Source organism: Furipterus horrens, unplaced genomic scaffold, assembly GCF_987537825.1.
Source record: "Furipterus horrens unplaced genomic scaffold, mFurHor1.1.pri manual_scaffold_3, whole genome shotgun sequence".
Taxonomy (NCBI): domain Eukaryota; kingdom Metazoa; phylum Chordata; class Mammalia; order Chiroptera; family Furipteridae; genus Furipterus; species Furipterus horrens.
In genome coordinates this window covers 164546163-164570297 of record NW_028327173.1, presented here as the reverse complement: position 1 = coordinate 164570297, position 24135 = coordinate 164546163, and positions in this window count along the sequence as shown.

The window sequence follows — 24135 nt, the reverse complement described above, 5'->3', positions numbered from 1 at the left end:
TACAGGAATTAAGAAGCATAGTAGGAGGGAGTGGAGTAGACAGGAAGATGTTGAGAAGAACTATATGCACAACCAATGGGCATGGACTAAGGGTGGGGGTACAACTGGAGAGAGGGTGGTCAGTGGGTAGAGGGGAACAAGGAGAAAAGAAATGGGGACAACTGTAACAGCATAATCAATAAAGCATATATTTTTTTAGAGGGTGAGAAAAAAAAAGAAGGAAAATAAAAGTCCACAAATGGCTGTGAATGTCTCTGTTCACAAGATGTGCAGAAACATAGGAAATCCAGAGGGAATTGTCTCTCTATAGTGGTAAACCCTGGAGAAGAATTATGAGATTTTTATGCCTACAATGGAGGTTTTTATGAGGATCAAAATATATGTGTTAAGTTGGCTATAAAACTATAAATAAATAAGCATTAGTAACCATGCTGCCACATTTTCTCAGTGAAGTCATACTCTGTTCTTCAACTGAAGCTTTGCAATCAAGGTAAAGAGAATTTTTGAGTATTCTCCGCAAGTCAGGTTGAATGCTAAGATACAGTATCTTATTTAGTTCTCAAAATCACAAGTTAATCATAAGTTAATTTTATCCTTATTTTATGTTATGGAAATTGAACTTTAGAGAGGTTATAAAACTTTCTCAAGGCTCCTCTGTGGGTAAGTGGTGAAGCAGTCATCCATCCAATCCTAGGTCTCTGTGACATGTCAACCCTTGTTCCTGACCATTGTGTTACGTTGTATACCAATTTGCCTCATTTGATCTTCACGAACAAGCTCTATCAGGTTGGATTATCATCCTCATCTTTTGTAAAAGAAAACCAAGGCTTAGAGAAGTTGAGTAATTAGCTTGGTTTTACATTCATGAGATATGGAGATCTGGTGGGTCACCCTCCCCGAGTCCCATTGATTAAAATGCCAGTAAGCCAAGAAGAGGGGCCATGGTAGTGTAACAGAACCCCTGGGCTGCTCCAATTGAAACAGAACCCACGGGCTGTTTAGTTAGGGGTCCGATTGCCCGCTGCCAGAATTATAACTCTGAATACCAGAGTCTGGTGAAAAGGAAAAGAATTGTTTATTTACACAAAGCCCTGCCTCCCCCTCCCAGACCTGGCCAGTCTTAGGAAAGTCAGAAACACCGTTTCCCTACTTCCTAGGCACAGTTCAGCTTTACCAGTAGCTGCCAGTCACTCAGTTCTGATTGGGGAGGTCCTTTCTGTGCTGTGGTGCCCTCCAGCTCTCAATGCAGAACCTCCTGGATTTTCAGCCTCCTTGTAAACTGCCTTCTTCCTGTAAACCGCATGGATCTCCTCTCCTTCTCAAAGCAGCCTGGCAAGAGCCTCTTCTTAAAGCAGCCTGGAGACCCCTGCCCCTCCAAGCCACATGGGGGGAGCCCACCAGAGCCAGAGAGTGAGGGCGTGAGGGCCAGAGAGAGCCTGAGAGAGAGAGCCTCCTAGAGCCAGAGCCAGCCCAAAATGTCCGCAGCTGCTTCTCTCTTCCTCCCTCCCTCCTCTTTCTCCCCCTGCGTCCTCTCACGCCGTGAGTGTTGCAAACAGTTCTGACCATTCACAGAACCCTACGTAGGCTCTGTCTGCTTCTTCTGTACCAGCCCACAGTCCAAGATCCCCCCCATCTTCCTGAGTCTTGGAAGTAAAGCAGATCTTTGCAACAATGTATCCAGCCACTAGCTCCAGGCATGCAAGGGCATCCTGAAAGCTGCTTCCTGCTGCCTATCTCCCAGCCAAAAACTCTGGGGTTTGTTTTTGGACTCCCCTGTTTCTGTAACAGTAGTGGCCACCTGGCCTCAGTCAGAGGGGGCAGAATTGATGTCACTGGCTCATTATAGACTGCTTTGCAGCCTATAGTACTCATGAGTGAGTTTTCACTGAGTCTACTAGAAATGATACCTTCTCTGATATCTTGGAAAATAGACACAAACCTTCTTTGGAAATTTGTTGTAATAAAGCATTACAAAGACATCAAACATCATCAATAAGGCACCTGCTAAGTAAATTATGGAATGTTCATGCTATGCGACACTATGCTTGCTATTGAAAGGTAATGTAGATATATATGTACTGACTTGAAAAGAGCTCCAATATATATTCATATGTGAAAACAAGCAAGTAACAAAATAGTATTTACATTACCATCTGCATTTATGTAAGGAACAAACCAAGAATATATACATGTGTGACCCTATGTAGGTAAATGAATGGGAAGGGGATCAGAAGCACTAGTTAACTCAGCAGGGACAATGTCCTTGGGGAAAGAGGAGCCAGTGAGGAGCATGTGGCATCCAGGGGGATCTTTACATTTCATTTTATATGCTTTGCATTGTTTGAATCTTTTACAATAAGAATGCTTTTCTATATCACTTGTGCAATTAAATGTAAAGAAAGAAAGAAAGAGAACCACTTATATTTGCCACTTCCAAATATCTTCCATGTGCATATTTGTACCACAAGGACACATTTCCATTTATAATGAGAGGACAACATTTAAACCAAGTGCTTGAATTTTGCTGTGTCCTAGTACCTTTTCATATTGTCATTTAAAATATGTTTGGTACTGCTTTTGAAACATACTTAATTTTTTCTCCATTAATCTGCTTTCCCTAAACCTTTCCTTAATTCTTCTCAAGGATTTCTTACCTGCTGTGTGGGATATACAACAGAGTGACTCTAATCATGTTTGGAATTATTTTTATCAGTTTAATCCATATTTGGCAGTTATTTCCATTCCAAAGTCCTAGATGTTTTAGGCTGTATGCTGATCAGTTTCTCAGCATTCAGTGACATTGGCAACCGATAAGATAATGAATGAATAATTATCTTCTGAAAAATAATGTTAACTCTTCACATAGGCTAAGCTAAGCTTAGGTCTAGCTATTGAATGTGTTTTAGACCTTCTGGTTGTAGAAGTTCTCTACAACCAAAAATAATACCTTTTTACCAGCTTACATACAGGCTGCATGCGTTTGAAGTCCTTCATGCAAGCTTATCGGTTCTTGTTTTTTGCTGGTTTATCGGCTGCTTTTTGATGCATAATCCATTCTGAGACTTTAAATAGAGAGGGAAGGTCAGATGACTTAACATTTGAGATGTTACCTCTCTAGATATAGCCAGGACTCCCTTTTGTCCTTGAATGAACTCCAGGTCAGTTTCTCCTGGAGTGGCTGCCCCCTGTGGCTGCAGATGCTGGGTCTGCCTCTTCACTTTGCTTTGTAGCCATGGTGTGCTCCTCACTATCCTTTGATTTTCACAAACAGCAGCCAATGGGATAGTGTGGGGAAAGCAATGAGGCTGACATCAGAGAGCACAGCCACTGGGCACTGAGTGGGCACAGAGGCTGCAAGGAGATTCAATTCAGCAAACACCATGGAGTGCGTTGTTTGATTGTGTTTGTTTATTGTTCTTTTGTTAGAAGTGGGAACCATGAAATAACACCTGGTAGTTCTGATAGAAAGCTCTGTGTTTTGAGCTATAGATTCATCTCTAGTTTGACCTGCTGTGTGATTTGGACACTATCTTCGTGGTTTCTCAGCACTGTGATTTCTGACCTTCATAAAATGGAAATTATAAAAATATCCTTGTTCTAATGCTGTCAGAAAATACTAAAAATCCTTTACATAAGTAAAACCTCACCAGTATAAAGTATTCAGTTGCTTTCTGTACCTGAGGTTTTATGGGTCCAACCCTGATTCAACCACTTAACAGGTGTGTGAATTTGGTCAATAATTTAGCCTCACAAAGTCTCAACTTCTTCATGGCTCTCCAGTGAGCCTTCCTTGTGAAATTGTCATGAGAATTAAATTAAATTAAAACTATCAACCCTGAACCTACCCTACCTCTGAATTTCTCATCATGTGAAATAATCTATATCCTTACACTTTAAAACATGTTACCTGGGGATTCTTCTCACAGGCTGAAGCATCCTGTATGCTTGATTGTGCTGCTTCCAAGCCCTGTTGTCCTTCAACAGGTGCGGCCTAGTCTCCAGGCCTCTCCCCTGAAGCAGTGGGCATCCCTGGGTCCTGTGCTTCCCCTACTTCCTGACAACAAACATCTGGTAGAACCTAGAACTTTCTAACTCTTAGATATTAGGTTCCTGAATTATTATATTACCCTGTATTCTCTTTAATTGCTTCAGAGAGATAAACCCTTGACCCTTTTCTCTCAAATATTTCACTTCAAATCCAAACCCCAGGGCTGAGTGCCTACCCTGTGTTTGTTTCAGGCCTGCCATTTGGCCTCAGGTTTCTGTCCCATAATGTCCTTTGTAGCCACCTCTGTGACTTTCCCCAGAAGGATCCCCTCCCTCATAGACTTCCTTTCTCTTCAAGTAGCACAAGCCTCTTGATACAAAGCTTCACAGTTTCTCCAGAGTTCCCCATGAGGACAACACTGATTAGCTTTCCTTTCCAGTTTCTTTTCCTATATTCTTCTTCTTTTTCCAGGTACATATGAATACAGTAACATTGATATATATAAAATGTATGGACCTCAATTTTCTCAGATTCTATGGCAATTTGTTGAATTCCTTCAAAGCTCCCCACTCCTTTCTCTTCGATACCTTATTCAACTGGATATTGTGTGAAATAAACTGTCTGACTCTGAACTGCAGGCCCTAAACTGTACTTACTTGGAGGAAGGCCAGGTTTCCTGGCTATTAAATGAATGAATAAATTTCTGTTACCTAATATTATAGCTATTAGCCACATGGGAGTTTTAATTTAAATTCACTACAATTAAATAAAACTTAAGATTCTTCAATCTCACTAGTCACTTCATTAGTGCTCAACAACCAAGTATGGCTCACAGCTAACCTATTGGACACCACAGATTACAGAATATTTCTACCATCACAGAAAATTCTACTTACAATATTGTGCTATACTTCTCTAGGTTCTGAAGTGTCAAATTTTAAAAGCTCAATATTGATATTTCAGTTATGAAAGGGATATGGGTTTAAATATGGTGATAACTTATTGACCCTCAGGTTCACACTTCTGTTCCATAACCTAAGTAACCATGATGAGCTTGGACAAAAAACTTCCTCTCCTTGAACTTTATTTATTTCAGATCTATAAAATGGAGATAAAATGAATTACCTACTTCCCTGAGCTATTGTATATGAAAGTGCTTTGTAACTACAAATGTCACAGTGAGTTTGGTTGGGATTGAAGATAATGCAGGTAGTAGAAGTGATCACTATTTATCTATCACCAATTCTTAAAATGGAGAGGACTATTTCAAGTTGACCTTCACAGGAGGTTGGGGGAGGGATATGGTCATGACCACAGCTCCACCAGCACTGGGATTGGCCTCACCCAGTTCCTGACAGGCACATTGTATTATCAGCCTCTCCTCTCAACCCATCTGCACCCAGGATCACTTGACTACATTTGACACATTTCATCCAGGGCCACAGCTTTAAGGGACAGTTTTTCAGTCTCACCGATAAATAACCAGTTAGCACAGAAGGGGCCTGGTTGCATTCAGTGGCTGTTATTGACCATCTCCAGATCAAATACAGAGATTTCATCCTCCTTTTTGATGCAAGTGCAGAAGTCTGCCACTCTCCCTGGGATAATGTCCTTGAATAGCGTCACTGAGCTGACTCTTAAATAATCTCATCACAAACAACATGTAAGTCATTTTGCAAAGTCCCACAATTTATGGCATTTTCCCATGGAGGGTGACATTAGAAACTCAGCCCCATTTTATTATCCATTTGAATAACTTTTTCAATTTCGAGCTTGCTGCCTAACCAGAAGGGCTAAATTATGACTGATTCTCTCTCTCGTTCTCTCTCTTTCTCTCTTTCCCTGCCTAGTGAGAGCACTAAATAGATAAATAAAAATCACCACAGAATAATTGTAGATGCTGTGGGCTAGAGGCCAAACTGGGCCTGTCTGCAGCCTCTGAGCCTTGTCTGTCTGGGTCTTTTTTTCCCCCCATCATTCTAGGGGATTCAATTATAATCTTTCCCCATAAGCACAGTGGAAGTTTGCATACAGTTGCCCTGGGGCAGTATTCATCATAATGCATTTTGAGAGTGAGAGAAAAAGAGGGAGATGTCTGGTTTCCCCTAAAGCTGTATTTTTCATTTGGAGACTTGGTCAAATTTTACCATTTTTAAACCTCCCCTAAGTCCCTTTCGCAAGCATAAGCTATTCTCAGGGTGTTCTCACAGAAATGCAAGAGGATGCTATAGTACGAAGGCAAGGCTTGTTGGAATTTTCTAGGGAGGGTCCCTCCGAAATGGCTAAAAAAGCAGAAAGAAATTTAAGCCTGGGAATTTGTTCCTTTCCATGTATGTTTTTGGGACAGTCATGGGGAAAATTTCCCCTGAAGGATAAACATCCAGATCTGTAGAAATCTGCTTTCACTGGTGCCACGGCCCCTCCTAATAATGACAGTTACCCCTGAATGCTTCCTGTGGGACAGGCACTATTCTGCATCTCATATTTCTAAAGGTGTTAACCCATCTAAAGGTCACAGAACTCCCTGAGGAAGATAGCATAATTATTCACACGTTTCAGAGACAAACTTCAAAAAAAAATTTAAACTTAGTCCAGGTCACAGAACTAATAAAAAGGAGAGATAGGACTCAAAGTCCAGATAGCCAGAGCCTTTGCCTTTTAGCCTTTATAAGATACACAAGTTGTTTCATATCAAAAATAAGAAAGAAATACTAAAAACTACAGTTCTCGTGTGTCATCTGGTCAGGTGGTTGCAGATACTCTTCATAGCTATTTCTCCCCACTACTCATGCACTATTGCATTCAACAAGTGTGTTGGCTGGTTGTGGCCCTTGCCTGGCAGGGTGACCCATACCTTTGTACCTGAAGGGCCTTGACCATAAGCAGTCCTGTTTATGTTTGGTTGTTTCAGTTTTCCATTTAGTTTAATTATAGGACAGGGAACTATCAAGAGGCTCCAAAGAATTTCTCCCATTCCAGACATATTCTTTTTCTCCTTCACTGTGTAGCAGCAAACCGACTTCCCCTGGTAGTTAAGCTTGGTCACTCCAGGCAGTAGAGTAACCCCCTTTTAGCCTCACTGGCTTGAGGATCCCAAACTGGCCAGGCGGCAGTTTCAGCTTCCCCTTTCAGAGAACCATTGCTGTGCCCCACATCAAATCATTCCTCCTTTGTAAAGTATGACCAATAGTGGAGCAGGTTCCACAGCTGTGGAGACAGAATGCAAAAACGTTTTTAGTGGGACACCAGTGAGAGAAGTCTCTGTTGTTCCCCCCCCTGATCACAGTCATATGAATTCTGTGTATGGAAGAAACAGCACTATATATTGGTTGCTGATTTAGAGCATATACTATCTCCTGGAAGACACATCCCCCCCCTGCAAGATTCTGCTACCCAGCTGTCACTGTATCTGAGCCTTAAAAGCCATGTCACCATTCTATCAAGCCGGTCACTTTAGGGGTAATTGGAGACCACAGTAATACCATGAGCATAAGTCAATTGCTGTAAGGCATTTGCTAAAAGATCTGTTCCTTGAACAGCAGCTAGGATGTGTAGAATATTGTTATGGTGAGTGAGGCATTCGCAGGTCAATGGATGATGGTTATGGCAGAAATATTGCAGGCAAGGAAGGCAAATCTATGTTCAGAGTAATATTCTAGTGAGAATACAGCTGCTCCTTCCATAGAGGAAGTGTTTGTTCCAATGTAAACAAGCTGCCACCCGGTAGCTGGATGGTCCCCTGAGAAAATGATGCCATATCAGGGTTCAGCAGGTGGTTGGCAGACTGGACACTCTGTAGGGTTGGAAGCCAGGCTGGATTTCATGAATGAGAGTCCATGTTACTGAGCCCACACATAACCTCCATCCATGGCTACTTTGCTTGTGAGCCAATTAGGCAATGATAGAGGTGGCTGAGGAAAGAGACTCAGTGGTGTGCACAGGACAGGTTGTCTTCTCCACCACATCAAGTGAAAAACGAAGACACCAACACATGTCTTTGATAATCCAAAGTTATTTTCCAAGATATGTATGTCTTCTGTATTATTGAAAGGGGATGTGGAAGGCACCGCCATGCCTACATCTTTCAGGGCCTCGATGGCATCACTAATCTACGTAATCCCTCCAGAAGAGTGATACTGCTTTTCGCTTACTACTTTGGTAGCTAGAGAGAGTTTCAGAGGCTTCCATGGGTCCACCACCAAATCTTCAAGTGAAGGGAACTCTATCATGGCTGACCTTTACAATCGGTTGGGGAGAGATGTGGTTGTGGTTACAACTCCATTAGCTGCTGGGATTAGCTACTGGAATGACTGGAAGGAAGTTGCTCTGGGTGAGTCAGTGAGTGGGTGGTGAGTGAATGTGACGGCCTAAGACATGGCTGTATGCGGCTGTACACGACTATAGACTTTAAACACTGTACACTTAGACTACGCTAAATTTATACAAAAACATTTTTCTTTGATAATCAGTTAACTTTAGCTTACTATAACATTTTCACTTTACAAACGTTTTTATATTTTTAACTTCACCAGTCTTATGTAAATAACACAGCTTATCACACGCGTTGCACAGCTATACAAAAATATTTTTTCTTTATACCCTTATTCTTTTTTTTTTTTTTTTTTTTTTACTTTTTAAAGTTTTTTGTTAAAAACTAAGGCACAAACACACTCATTAGGCCTTCACAGAGTTAGGAACATCAATATCACTGTGATTCCCTCTACAGCTCCTCCCCTGGAGGGTCTTCAGGGGCAGGAGCACCCAGGAAGCTGTCATCTCCTATGATACCATTGCCTTCTTCTGGAGCACTTCTGAAGGACCAGCCTGAGGTTTTTCTTGAGGCGGTATCACTCTTTTCAGAAACATGTCCATGGTGGTTTGCTTGGTTTGTTTCTTTTTTTCATCATAGATGTGCTTGTAAGCAGGTACATACCATGAACATTCACTTTATTAATGAAAATCTTTCACTGTTGGGGGTTCATGTTTTCAAACGTTTTAGGGAGCTTGTTGAGGTCTGCTTGTTTAGTTTTGGCTATACCCTTCATTGTAAATTTTCTTGGGGGTTCTTTTTTTCTTCTCCTGTAGTTTCCATTCCTCTTGCCTCTTTTACAGCTGTGTGTTCCTGTTCTAGTTCCAACACCTCCTCATTACTCAGCTCCTGAGGAACCATGTCTAGGAGCTCCTCAACGTCATCCTCATCCACACCCAGGCTAAAGTGGCTTGCATCTCATCCACATCCTTGTTGATTTTTACAACCTCCTTATCCTTGGCAAACCCTTAGAAGAGTTTGACCCTCTTGTGTGTCTTCCTCCAGATACCATTCATATACTCCTTGGTAGCATCACCCCAAGCCCAAGCCAGATTTGTGATGCAGTCATAGGTGTGGTAATCCTTTCTGAATTGCATCATTGTCTTTCTCAGTTGCAACAATATTCTGGCCAAAGCTTCTCCTCAGGTAGTAGGCCTTAAAAGCTGCTATAACTCTTTGATTCATTGTTTGGATCAAAGCAGTGATGTTTGGAGGAAGAAATACCACTTTGATATAAAGATCACCAATAAAAGAAAGATGTCCATGAGCATTAAAAACAATAAGCAAGATCTTGCTAAGTATGTTATTCTCCAAGCAGTACCTCTTCATTTTGTTTCTCTGGCATAGCAATTCAGGAGGGTATCCTGGAAGAGGAGCTGATGACTCCATGAATTCTTATTGATCCTGTGGTACATTGGCAGTTTGTGTGCTTATTGATATGCTTGAAGGTCCTGGGGTTCTCAATGTGCAATATCACAAAAATGTTTCAATTTCTAGTCTATAACATTGCCCCCAAGTTAGAGTTATTCTGTCCTTAAAGACCTTGAAACCTGGCATTGACTTGACCTCATTATGGATGAAAGTCCTTTTAGGCATCTGTTTCCAGAACAGGGAAGTTTCATCATACTGAATATTTGTTCTAGCAAGTAATTTTCCTTCACAATCAGCTTATCTGGAGTTTCCAAAAATGCTTCAGCTTCCTTCACATTAGCACTTGCAGACTCACCAATCACTTTCACATTATGTAATGAATGATGATCTTGAGTCTGTTAAATCACCTAGAGCTAGCAATAAATTCAATATCATAGGCAGGTCCAGCCTCTTCTCTCAGCATTGCAAACAAACATTTTGCTTTGGCCATGGTCTTCATGTGCCTGAGAGGGATGCACTTCTGTGTCTGGTCTTCAATCCAGGCCATTCGAAGTTTCTTCACATCTGACATAGGCCTTTGTTGAATTGTCATTAGTCTTGTTGCCTTCAGTGAGAGAGATTTTTACAGCTTCTGTCACTTGTCTTTGTTCTTCAAGATTGTAGCTGTGGTGGAATGGGATGTGGCTGACTGACAAGCAATAACCATCACTGATTTTCCACCTTCCTAGTCCTTGATCACTCTTAATGTCGTTTCCAGGTCAATCATTCAATGCAGCCTCTTGCTGGCAACATTTGCAGTGGATTTTTTATGCTTGAACAAGACAGCATGAGATTAAATCATGCACAAGAGAAAGTGAAACAATTGAGAGATGTAGTAACCAGGAGATGCATGGAGCTGCTGCCAACGTAACACTGTATACAGTTTTATGGGAAGAAACTTTTTATAAGTAGAAAGAATGCAATCTAAATCACAATGTAAAAAGTACAGTATGGTAGATACATAAGCCAGTTGTTTATTATATTTTCAAGTTTTGTGCGCTATACATAACTGTATGTGCTACTATGTGATTGGCAGAGCGGTAGGTTTGGTAACACCTGCATCACCAGGAACACATGAGTTATGTGTTGTGCTATGATGTTATGAAAACTATGACATCACTAGATGTTAGGAATTTTCCAGCTCCAATATAATCTAATGGGACCAATGTCATATACACGGTCTGTCATTGACCAAGATGTTGTTATGTGAAGGATGCCTGTATGTGATTTCATTGATCTGAAATCTAGAATAGGCAGAAGTAATCTATCAATGTTTGCCTAAACCAGAGGACAAAAAGGGATTGACTAGTTTGGGAATAAAGAAATAGGCCTTTGTCATCTGTACACTTAAAATGCCTACATTCATTTTTTTAACCACTTTATTGAAGTCAAAATACCATTCAGTTCTCCCTTTTTAAACTTACAGTTTGATGATTTTTAGTGAATCAAACAGCTGTGCAACCATGACCCTCAGAAATGTACTCCCTCATCTATAGTTCATTCCCACTTGTATCCTCAGCCCTAACAAATCACTGGCCAGATGCGTATCTCCTCAGTTTTGCCTTTTCTTGAAATGTCATATAAGTAAAATGATAAAATTAATAGTCTTTTGTAACTGACTTCTTTCATTCAGGATAAAGTTTTTTTTTTTTAATGTGTTTTATTGATTATAATATTACATTTGTCCCAATTTCCCTTCCCTCTGCTCCCCTCCACCTGGTGGCCCCCCTCCCTCCAGTTGTCCCCCCCTTTTAGACCATGTCCATTAGTTGTGCATATAGTTCTTCTCAACCTCTCTCTGTCTATTCCATTCCCTCCTACCATGATCCTTAATTCCTATATCATCTCCCTCCCTCTCCCCATTCCCCCTCCCTCCAGTTGTCCCCCCCTTTTAGACCATGTCCATTAGTTGTGCATATAGTTCTTCTCGACCTCTCTCTGTCTATTCCATTCCCTCCTACCATGATCCTTAATTCCTATATCATCTCCCTCCCTCTCCCCATTCCCCCTCCCTGTTGACCTCCCCCCAATATGTTCCCCGTACCTATAGTTCTTTTTCCACTCTCGTTGCCTGTTTAGTTTGCCTTTGTTTCAATTCCCTAGCTTCTGTTGTTTCTTGTGATGCAGTTTTCATTTTAGATTTCAGAGTTTTGATCCTCCTTTTTCTAAACCAGTCCCTTTAACATCTCATATAACAGTGGTTTGGATCTAATGAACTCTTTCAGTTTTATTTTGTCCTGGAAACACTTTCTCTGTCCTTCTATTCTGAATGACAATTTCGCTGGATAGAGTATTCGTGGTTGTAGGTTTTGGATTTTCATTACTTTGAATATTTCTTGCCAGTCCCTTCTTGCCTGCAGGGTCTCCCTTGAGAAGTCAGCTGATAATCTAATTGGGACCCCTTTGTACATGATTCTTTTCTTCTCTCTTGCTGCTTTTAAGATTCTCTCTTTATCTTTAATTTTTGACATTTTGATTATAATGTGTCTTGGAGTGGTTCTCCCTGGGTCCAGTTTTTTTTGAATTCTCTGTGTTTCCTGGACCTGTAAGTCTATTTCCTTCCCCAAGTTTGGGAAGTTCTCCTTTATTATATTTTCACTCAATTTTTCAAGTTCTAGTTCATCTTCTTCGCTCTCTGGCAAACCAATGATTCTTATGTTGGGCCTTTTATAGCTGTCCCAGAGGTTTCTGATCCTCTCATCCTTGCTTCCCGTTTCCTCTCGCTGCATTGGTTGACTGTTTGTTCCTTCTCTATATTCTGGTTTGTTGAAATGAACTCTGGATTTTTTTCCCTCACCATCTGTCTCGTATGTGGTTTTGTTCCTTTCGTTATGAGTGTTTTTCGCTTCTTTCTCATCTTTTTCCAGATCTTTTGTGAATTCTGTAAGCCACCTGATAACAATGGCCCTGAACTGAGCCTCTGACAGGTTTCTTATTTGTTCATCTGTCAGATTCCTCATCTGTTGCCTGGTGAGCTGCGCCACCGGGATTTCTATAGTTGTCTGCCTCATTTTGACAGATGTGTTTTGTTTTCTTGGGCCGGCTATGGGGGACAGTGCCTGTGTACTCGTCATGACCCAGCGACCGGTGCCTGTCCGCAACCTATTTCGCAGCCCTGTGGCGGCTTGTGTGGGGGCGGGGGTCCAAGATGGATTCACACGGTTATTCCGCTAGGAGACCGGGATCCGTCCTCCCATCCCCCTGGGCCTCACTGTTCAAAGCGATGTGGTGGCTGCTTTCCCCAGCGTTGGGGTCGCGAGCTGCCGGGGGTTCGACTGCAGCCGGAATTGTTCTCCCTGCCTCTGTCCCTGGTGCGACCGCAAACAGCACCGCCCCCTTTCGCTCATCCTACCTGCCCAAAGGGCGCCGCTGGTTTATAACTTCATACGTTGGGCTTCCGTGTAGTTTTATTTTCTGGAATTTCTAGTTATCTTTTGTTTTGAAGTAGTTGTATTCCTCTCTAGTTGTAGAGGGAGACCGAGCGTGTCCGTCTAAGCCTCCATCTTGGCTGGAAGTCCAGGATAAAGTTTTTGAGAGTCACCTCTATTGTTGCAATATCAGTAGTGCCTACCTTTTATTGTTGAGTAGTATTCTATTATATGAATATGCCATATCTGACTTACCTTTCATCTAATCTAGCCTAACCTAGTGGCTTATCAATTCATCTATCCATAGGCATACCTCACTGTACTGCGCTTCAGTGGTGTTGCTCTTTTTTACCAATTGAAGGCAAGACCCTCCAATAGGAGAAAGGTTACAGCTCACTTTACTGTAACATTTGCTTTATTGCGGTGGTCTGGAACTGAACTCGCCATATCTCCAGGGTATGCCTGTGTCCATCTGATGATTGACATTTGGGTTGTTCCCTGGTTTGGGATATTGGAAATAAGCTGCTTTTAACATTTGTGTATATGTCTGTGGACATGTTTTTTCATTTCTTATGGGTAGACAGGAGTGGAATTGGCAAGTCATATAATAAGAAGATTTAACTTATTAAGAAACTGCTGTTGAAAGAAACTGTTTTTAATGAAACATCATGGTATAGTGGAAGGAGTACAGATATCAGAACACAACAAACCTGAACTGACATCCCATCCCGCTATTTAGCAGCTGAATGACCCTAGATAAGTCATTTAACACCTCTGTTTTTTCATCTGCAAATGAGGGTAAATAATTCTGTATTTTGTTAATGTTGCAGGAATTCACTGAGATAATGTTTATAAAGTGCCTAGTAAAATATGAAGAGAAGGCTCTCAATAAAATGTAACTAAGGGTAGTAGTAGGAGGAGTAGTGGTAGTAGTAGTTGTAGTAGTAGTAATAGATAATGCCTCAAATACTTTGTTATTTGGGGGATAGAGTTAGTACAAGCTAATAGGCCACTGATCTTCCCAAATTCCCAACCACATAAGACAGCAGGAATATGTTGTTTGTGGTGTTTCTTTTCATTCTTCCCTCTTTTTCTAAGCCTCACCTGGCATATGGATTGGTAAACCTCTCCAAATGCAGGCCAGAAAAACAACAGTAGTCTTAGAACTGTGGCTAATAAAACCTTGCCGCATGGCTCAAGATCTGAGAGGTGATCATACAAGAGTAACAGGAATGAAAAAAAATCATGTCTTTCTATCTAAATTTGCTTGATGTAACAGTTTATCTTCTTACCTAATATGTGCCCAGTAATGGGTGGTTAGGGGCTCAAGGCATTTGGACGGACCACAGGTGTTCTCTAGCTTGGAGAAAGTTATCTAGTTAAGAGAATAAGCCTAACATCCAGAAAAAGTCAGTCAGTACATAGTCAGTTGCTTAGTCATGGGGTCCAGATTCACACACTGTGGAACTCAGGAGGGAGATGAGATTTATGTACATATGATGAAGCCTTCTTGAAAAACTGTAGCATTTGAGGTGGACACTAAATATATCTGCTTTGAAGACAGATAACTTAATAAGGACTCAGAAGGAGGAAATTCAGAAATAGCAGACAGATGTTGGAGGGCAAAAGGGTAGATGAGATGGATGGACTGTGAAATGATCACTCAATTTCTATGAACGTGTTGCTTTAAGACACAGAATGTTACCAATATGGCCATTTAGATGAATTTAATGTACAGTTTAATGTTCATAAATCAAATAATGATGGCTTTTACACTCAATGATTTTGAAATCAGGTATCCAGTAAATAGTCACCTTGCAAGAGAGAAGGTGGCAAAATATCTTAAAATTATGTACAATTTACTGCATTTCACATCATGTATAAATTACTGCATATGTGCAGTATGTACATTCATCCTGATTATATGGTAAACAGCATGTGTGATGTGGGAACTTTGAAAGACACAGATACATACACAAACAAAAAGGAAACTCATTTGTCCACAATCCTGCCATCCCACCATCCCGAGATTCTGCTTATTAGCATGTCATTATCTTTTCAAAGACTTACACATGTAATTGAAATGATTGCATTGAAGTCACATATATAGTCTCATGGTGCACATTAAAACCCATCGTCTGCTCAGATGAAAACCAGGTCATTTCATATAATGAGAAGTCCTTCAATCACTTTTGGTCACAAAGCAGTTTGCTTCAGTAATTTGTGTCCAGCCCAGAGTAACAATATAAACTTCAATCTTTACTTAAAGCCAGTCTCCCCACCTCCCCTGCCCTCCAGTTTGGCCAACGTAGACTTGCTGCCTACAGTGGGAAAGGGGGTTTCTTTCTTCTTTCCTCAGCCAGCACTTTAACTCCTCCTCTGACTTACCCATTTGGTGTCTGAGCCTACATAGCTGAAGCATGGCAGGGTGGGGTGGGGGGAGAAGAGGAAAGGACACAGGAGAATTCCTACTTGACTGATGCTCTCATGAGTTGGCCTCAGTGCTGTCTGGTCCTGGCAAGAATTTAAGTTCATTCTTTCTCTCCTAGAGCATTTCTATGGGCTCTTCGGAGAACTCCACCCTGTTTTGGGGAATTTCTCACTTGTAAATCCCTTGATACATGGATGCATTTCTTCGGGCTTGTCATTTAAATTGCCTTTCTGAGCCTCTAAGATCTGGTAGTAAATTTCCAACTTGCTTTGCTGAGATTCCCATGCCCCGCTCCCCCAGGGGGCTCACCTTGGGCGGGATCTCAGGCAGCTTCTCACCAACTCTCCCTGGCATGTGGCTCTCAAATATGACCAAAATATCCAAAACCTCTTACCCATGGCAGGAGAGAAGTTACTTCCCAACTTGCAACCCCTAGTCTGCTTCTGCCAGCTACTGACGCCAGGTTCTCCCTCGCTAGGCTTCTCAGGCTTGAGTCAGACACACACCAGGGACATGTAATAAGTTCTCCAAGTTCTCACTGAAATCTCTCATGTAGGCTGAAAAAGGGGGAGGGAGAGAGATGAGCCTCCTACAATACCAATAACTCTTTCTCTATACAAATGCTCTTTGCATCTGTAACTTCAGATTCTTTTTATACTCTTGGGGTAGATGAGAGATTGAGTTGCAGGATTGTTTTGTGAACACGTTTTTTGCAGATCCTACGTGGTGCTCTCACACCTCACAGCTATCTTCAGAAATTGAGACTAATCTCGTTTTATGTGTTTGCATAAATGGATATATATGTATAGGCTTCTATAAGGCATGTAATTTGGCTGTGGTAGAGACTAGATCGTTGTTCACCAACAATTTTTTCTTCTTTCTAGACACACAGGTATACAATATTCCCTGCTCCCCTTGCACTTAAATATTCCCATGTGAGTGTGATTCAGTTCTAGCCAATGGAATGTGAATGGACGTGATAGGTGCCTCTTCCAGGCCTGGCCCTTACAGCATCCCATACATGAACCCTCCTGATTTTTCAGCTCTTCTGTTGGTTTGTGCAGTGGAATGCAATCATCTTGGAAGCCACATGTTGAAACTGTTGGAGCACCAAGTGGAAAAAGCTTGGGCTCGAATCTTTACAGGGAGAAAAGCCTCCCACCAATGAGGAACACTTTCTTAAGTTAGATTTATGAGAGTGAGAAAGAACCTCTGTTGTAATAGTCATGGAGATTTGCTGTCCCAACTGTGAGCACTCCTCTAAATAATATACCTTTTCTTACATTGGGTATTGGGTTTCTTCTTACTGATTTGTAAGAGCTCTGTATTTATTATTAAATACAGGGGTGGGCAAAAGTAGGTCTACAGCTGTGAGTACACAAAACACAAGAGTTTATTCTTGGTTTATTATTTATTATTTATTATATTATTTATCTGTATTACAACTGTAAACTCACTTTTGCCCACCCTATATATAATGGGCAATTTTTTCATAAATTTTTCAAAAATATGGTCAGCTTGTTTGCATTTAAAATTGTCTTTATGGCATTTGGGGTGCCTAAAATATTGTTTTTGCACAGTGAGATTTGGAAATCATTACTTTTATGGCTTGAGTCTTTTGCTATTATTTTAGAAAACTATTTTGGAATGTTGATAATTATAAATTCAATTGCCAACATTTCTGCTGATATCTAGGCTTCCCAGTGGCTCTTAATTTCTGGTTTGGAGACTTCTCATCTAGCGCTGCACTGAGATTTTGAAGTGGTCATTTGAAATTCATTTTGAAATACTGTACTTAGTGAAAGGGTCCTCAGTCATAGAGAAAACAAAATATATGCTATTGGGTCTTTTGCATAAGATTAATTTCATACTATTAAAAAGATCTTGTCAAAATTCACTTAAGTAAAGTTCAAGTTTAGAGTTTTGATTGTCTATATCTTCATCCCCATCTTCTGCCAGACATTCAACACTCCCAAGATAACTCTTTGCTGACTAGGAATCTTTAAGAAACCCCTGTTATTCCTGGCATTTGAGCTATGTTTCATGCACCTAAGTTTCATAATGTCATGCTCCACCTTGTCCCTCACATACAAGTTGTTTGACCTACATTCTATTTCTCTAGATAACCGCAATAAAAAACAGAATCCAAGTTAATATGAACCTAAATCTCTCACATTTGCATTACCTATACCACAATCAAAGCAAGTAAGTAACCTTGGGGAAGAAATCCCTCAGTCACTTCCACTTAATTTATAGCAAGGACTGACCCTGAGTCAGGCAGTGATCAATGTAATTACTTAGTATCTGATTTGATCACATATTAAAGAAAAAAATAGTGTTTTCCAATGGTTCGATTTTCAGTGTTAGTAGACTCAGGATTTTAGTGAAATGTAATGTGTTATTTAGGGAAAATGCTACATGTCAAATGCACCTGCCTTCTCCGTACTTAACACAGTACCATATATATAAGAATTATTCAATAACTGGCAGTTTGTACTTCTTAGTTCTCTTCAGCTTTTTTCACCCATTCCCCTACCTCATCCATCTGGCAGCCACCACATAAATAAGTTGTGGGGATGTAATGTACAGTATAGGGAATATAGTCAATAATATAATAACAATTTATGGTACCAGATGGGTACTAGATTTATATCATGGTGATCACTTCATAAGGTATATAAATGTCTAATCACTATGTTGTACACCTAAAACTAATACAATGTTGTATGTCAACTATAATTAGGAAAATAAATTTAAAAATATTTAAAAATCATTCAACTCATGTGTTGAATGAATGAAAACATTTGCCATTCTAGGGCACAGAAAGTTGTTTGGTGGTGTGATGTGCAAGAGTACCTGAGAAACAAGAGGAACTGGAGGGGGAAAATCATGCTTTGGCAATATATATGTCACTTGTCAGCAGCATGGGACAGTGAAAAAACTCAAGCTTGGGGCATCAAAGCAACAAGAAGAAGGCTCGGGCAAGACTACAGCCAAGGGCGATCAGGAATTGCTTCATGTCCTGGGGAACAAGGGCTGTCCATGAATATGGCATCAGCTTGACAACTCCCATTTGTGGGAGACCAAGACGGCATTCTAAGAGAGAGAGAATCCGGGAAAGAAGCATATGGCAGAGAGCCATTCCCCAAAAAACCTTGTGGGTCAGAAACAGGAGGGTTCCCACCCAACCCTGGAGATGTGTGAGCTCAGTGGTTACCCATAGGAGGTCTTCAAGCTACTCACACATCCCAGTACTCTTGACTACTGTGAACAACCTCAAATTATCATGAGGACAAGACATTGTTTTATTTTCATACACCTCCTTGCTGAAACATTATCCTGAGGGATTCTATAAGTAAAGCCAAAACAGCAGGAGGAAGAAACTGGAATACTGGAAGGGGACTCAAGATACAGAGAAATTTGACACTCTTCACCTCAAAAGTGGAAAACATACCCAGGGCACATCTGACATAAGAACTCTATATCTGAATGGGGTAAGATGTACACTCACGGTGGGTTTCACATGAAAGAGCATACAGTTTGTATTGTATCTAAATGTATGACAGAAGCAACAGATCTACCTAAGACACAGAGGCAAAAACACACAGGAGACTTAAGGCCAAGATGGAGGCCTAGACTGACTTGCTCCGTCTCCCTCCACAACTAAGAAGGAATACAACTACCAGAAAACCAGAATATAACCAGAAGTTCCAGAAAATAAATAGAAGTCCAATGTATGAAGTTATAAAGAAGTGGTGCTTGTCCAGACTGGTAGGAGAGACGAAGCTGGGGTGGAAAGGAGAAGCTGTGCTGGTGGCAAGAACAGCAGCAATGGCAGTGGGAGGGTGGTAAGCACAGACACCCTTATTTAAGGGGCGGCAAGCAGCACCTGAGGAGCACCGCTGGCTGCAGACCAGACCTGTCAGCTTGGGATTCCAATGCCGGGGAAGGCAAACCCCCATTGCCTTGGAATGTGAGGCCCAGAGGAGGAGGCTCCCGGTCTCTCAGCGGAGAGTGAATGGCAGGAATCAATCTTGGACCACCACCCCCACAGAAAACGCCACACGTGGTGAGAAAGGTCGCCCAGTTGTGACAAATCCATGGGTCTCCACCCCCTATAGTGTAGGATGTGTGACAGTCCCGCCCAGGAAGCAAAGGTAAACACAAAACTGTCAGAATGGCACAGATCATGATAGAGATCCCAGTGACACAGCTGACCAGACAGCACGTATCTAATCTAACGAAGCAGCAGATAGGAAATCTTTCTGAGGCACAGTTCAGAGCTTTGCTTATAAAAATGCTTACAGATCTAACAGCAGATCTTAAACAAGATGGGGAAGGAATGAAGGCTAGTCCTGCTGAAATGGACAAAAACACATATGAAACTAGTGGTGAGGGAAAGAAAACCAGGGATCAAATCAACAAATTGGCACTTAAAGAAGGAACAAACAGTTAACCAGTGCAGAAAGAGGAAATGAAAAGTGAGGAAAATGAGGAGAGGCTCAGAAACCTATGGGACAGCTATAAGTGGACCAAAAGCTAAATTGTAGGGTTGCCAGAAGGCGAAGAAGAAGAACTAGAAATGGAAACATTATGTGAAAAAATAATGAAGCAGAACTTCCCTAACGTGGGGAAGGAAATAGACTTACAGGTCCAGGAAGCACAGAGTTAAAAAAAAAAAAAAACTGGACCCAGGGAGAACCACACCAAGACACATTAGAATCAAAATGTCAAAAATTAAGGAGAAAGAATCTTAAAAGCAGCAAGAGAGAAGAAGAAAATTACATACAAATGGGCCCCAATAAGACTGTCAGCTGATTTCTCAAAAGAAACTCTGCAGGCAAGAAGGGACTGGCAAGAAATATTCAAAGTAATGAAAACCAAAACCTACAACTACAATTACTCTATCCAGTGAAGTTGTTATTCAGAATAGAAGGGCAGAGAAAGTGCTTCCAGGACAAAGTAAAACTAAAGGAGTTAATCAGATCCAAACCACTGTTATATGAAATGTTAAAGGGACTTGTTTAGGAGAAAGAGGATCAAAACTATGAACATTAAAATGAAAACTGTATCACAACAACCAACAACAGAAGCTAGGGAACCAAAACAAAGGCAAACTAAGTAGGCAACAAGAGTGGGAAAAGAATTATAGGTATGGGGAACATATTGGAGGGAGGTCAACAGGGAAGGGGAAGGGGGAATGGGAGGGAGATGGTACAGGAATTAAGATGCATAGTAGGAGGGAGTGGAGCAGATAGGAAGATGTTGAGAAGAACTATATGCACAACCAATGGGCATGGACTAAGGGGGGCAGACAACTGGAGGGAAGGGGGTCACTGGGTGGAGGGTAACAAAGGGAAAAGAAATTGGGAGAACTGTAATAGCATAATCAATAAAGCATATTAAAAATAAAAATAAAGTCAATGAGGAAAATAAATAAATAATGTGCGGCAGATCCACTTGGCATTTATCAAATCCTCTACTACTATTTATTATTATCATGCCATGAGTTTATTAAGTCAGGAGTGGAAGTATAAGAGGGCTAGAAGAGCTTAACTCCAATAAGGAGCTAGAAGATAGGATAGTTAAGGTCTATAACAGTGATTCTCAAAGTATGGTCCTCAGACCTAGAAGCGTCAGAGTAACCTGCAAACTTATTAGAAATTAAGCTATTGGGTCCTACCCCAGACCCACTGAGTTAGAAATTTTAGAGGTTGGGCCCCATTATCTGTACTTAACAGTCTTACAGGTGATTTTGATGTGTGACTAAAAATTACATACCACTAAGAATCACTGGTCTAGAACAGAGGAGAGTTAGGGCTCTTCGATGGGAGCTCCCAAGCAGCCACCATACCATTAGTTTCCTGGATGGGTGCCAAGAGGTTAAGGGGAACCCCAGCCAGAGGACAACTAGCCCCATTTGCCTACCTCAATATGCTGTTTCAAGTGTATGCCAGGGTATTCCACCGAATGTTTTTGTAGCCCCAGAGGTTAGACTTCAGCTTGAAAAAGAGTGAGTTATAGAAAAATAGTATGGTTCAGTGGAATAAACCTAGATTCTGAAACTGAAGCCCCAGTTTGCTATGTGATCTTGGGTAATTAACTTGTCTGAGCTTCTATGTCCCTATGTGTAAAATAAGAAATATAAAAATTTATTTTCCAAGTTGTTCTGAGAATTAAGCAGAAGAGCGATGTGTGAAATTTGTCTAACAAGGGCCCTGGCTCATTATTAAGTGTTTAAGAAGCATGGGCCGTGAGGCTGTGATATGAGTTACTTGTATATTACCATCAGGTTGAACCATGTGGAATGGGCAATAGGCAACCATTTCTTGACCTACAGAAATGACAGTCTAATCGGGTTCAATCTAATACGTCCCCCTCAAAATTTGGGCACAAGTATAGTAAGCTCCCATACCTCTCTCTAAACTACTTAGTCGCTTCATGAATGGAATTGTGGCTAGCTGATTCGCATCTTTGCCTTATGGAATTATTGGATCCACAAGGGTCTTAGTTTACTTCTGGGACCCAGTACCTCGCAGGAGAACCATGTGAAGAGAATGTGAAAATATTGATATATAACTGACTTTAACCCCTGACAGGATGGAGTGGTGGTCCCTATGTTTGGGAAGAAAACAAATCCCTTATTATTGTCGCAAGTCAGTAGACTCTTTGTCAACCTTAATGGGGGCGAGGAGGAATTGAGGATTCATCCAGGAGGGAGACCAGGTGGTGACACACTGACTTGCTTCTGCCATATAGTCTTATTATAGGGAGGTCTACAGAGACAGCTGTGGTGTTCTCTGGAGTAGCACTTCTCAGAATACAATGTGCATGTGAGTCAACTCAGGAGCCTGTTACAGTGAAAGTTCTGATTCAGTGCATCTGGGCTAGGGCCTCAAGTTCTCATCTTGTAACCAGCTTCCTGGTGTTGCCAATGTTGCAGGTCAGTTGATTATACTTCGAAAGGCAAAGATCCACAGGATGTGTTGAGATTTGAAACCGAATTGGTTTAATGTTCAGCGGAAGTAGGAGCTGTTTAAAGAGGTGAGGAACATCTGGAACTAACTGAACAGCGATAAATGGAGGCATCAGAAGCACTGCAAACTTCAGCCTATTACCTGTGTTTGTAAATAATGTTTTATTGGAACAGACAATTATTTGTTTATGAGTTTTCTGTGGCTTCTTTCACTCTAAGTCAAAGTTGAGTAGGAGCTATGGAGATCTCATGATCTGCAAAGTCCAAAATATTTCTCCAGCATTTTATAGGAAAACCTGACCTAGACTTCTGCCTTGCTCTCCTTTATCATGAGATACTCTTAAAAGAAGGAGGGAGGCCTGTTTGCTTTCTAATTAATACTCAATCCTGCAGCATGCAAGAATTAAGAGTCTCAGAACTGAAACCAGAGCTGAGGAAGACTAACAGGATGTGTATTTGATAATCATGCCTGTTTTTACTCTGTACTCAGGCCCAAGTTAAACTCTGTAGAGAGTGTAAGAAAAGTCAGAGCAGTATCTCAGTTTTAAGAAGCTTAACATCTGGTTATATGATTTTTCCTTCTCATTTACGGTTTTTCTTTATATTCTTTTCTCAAAGTTCAAAAATACTAAGCAGTTGACTGCTTGGTCAGTCCTGTGGAAGTTATGATAAAATAATTCCTTTGTTATTTCCCCATTTAAATAGAATAAATTTTAGTGAAGTTTATTTAAACTTCCTTTAAAATATTTTTAAATCAGTAATAATGTGTATGTACAATTTGGTATACTGTATCATAAACATTTCTCCATGTTTTTCCATAGCTTTTATTATCTTCATTGTTTTGGCTACATAATGTTCTGCCAAATCTGCTCCATAAATTTTCTTGACCTTTAATTATTGGAAATATATTTTGTCATCTCTAAATAGTTTACACTGTTAAATACAGGAAATAATAATTTTTAATATAGAGCTTCTTCTGTATTTTGGATTATTTCCTTAGGGTAATTTCTCAGAAGAACATTTATGATACCAAAAATATATATAAATGTCTTTAAGCCACATTATACATAATTCTAAATGGCTTTCTAGAAGGATTATATCAATTTACATTTCTGTCAGCAATGAATAAACATTCTAGCTTGACCACACTCTTACTAAAATAGGTTATCATTTGTTCAGGTTAGTTTGGAGCAAATATTGTAGTAAAATTATGGTATAAATAAAGGGGTAAATTAATCCCCATCCCTGAACAGGATTTTTCTATTATACCTTCCTTGTACTGAAAAGTAGAACATGAATTGATATTACCCATTCCCTTCATCGAACTAGGACCAGAAACTGGCATCTTCTCATGACATTTTTTGCTCAGAAGTCTGAATAAGGCATGTCTGATTTAAAACACATCTAAGAGTTTGGTTAATTTGGTTCTAAAAAGAACTCTTAATAAATACGCAACTTGGAAGGTGCTATTAAGGTATGACTCCTGAAGTGTTAAATTAAGGTCTCAATTTGAAAAGAAGAAAAAAATTAGAAAAGACAGAGTAAGTCACATTCAATCTCTTATAATCCCTCATATTTATATAAACCTTTGTAATAAGCACTTTTACATCAATTATTTCAGTTGTGTCTCATAAATTCCTCTAAGGTAGAGTA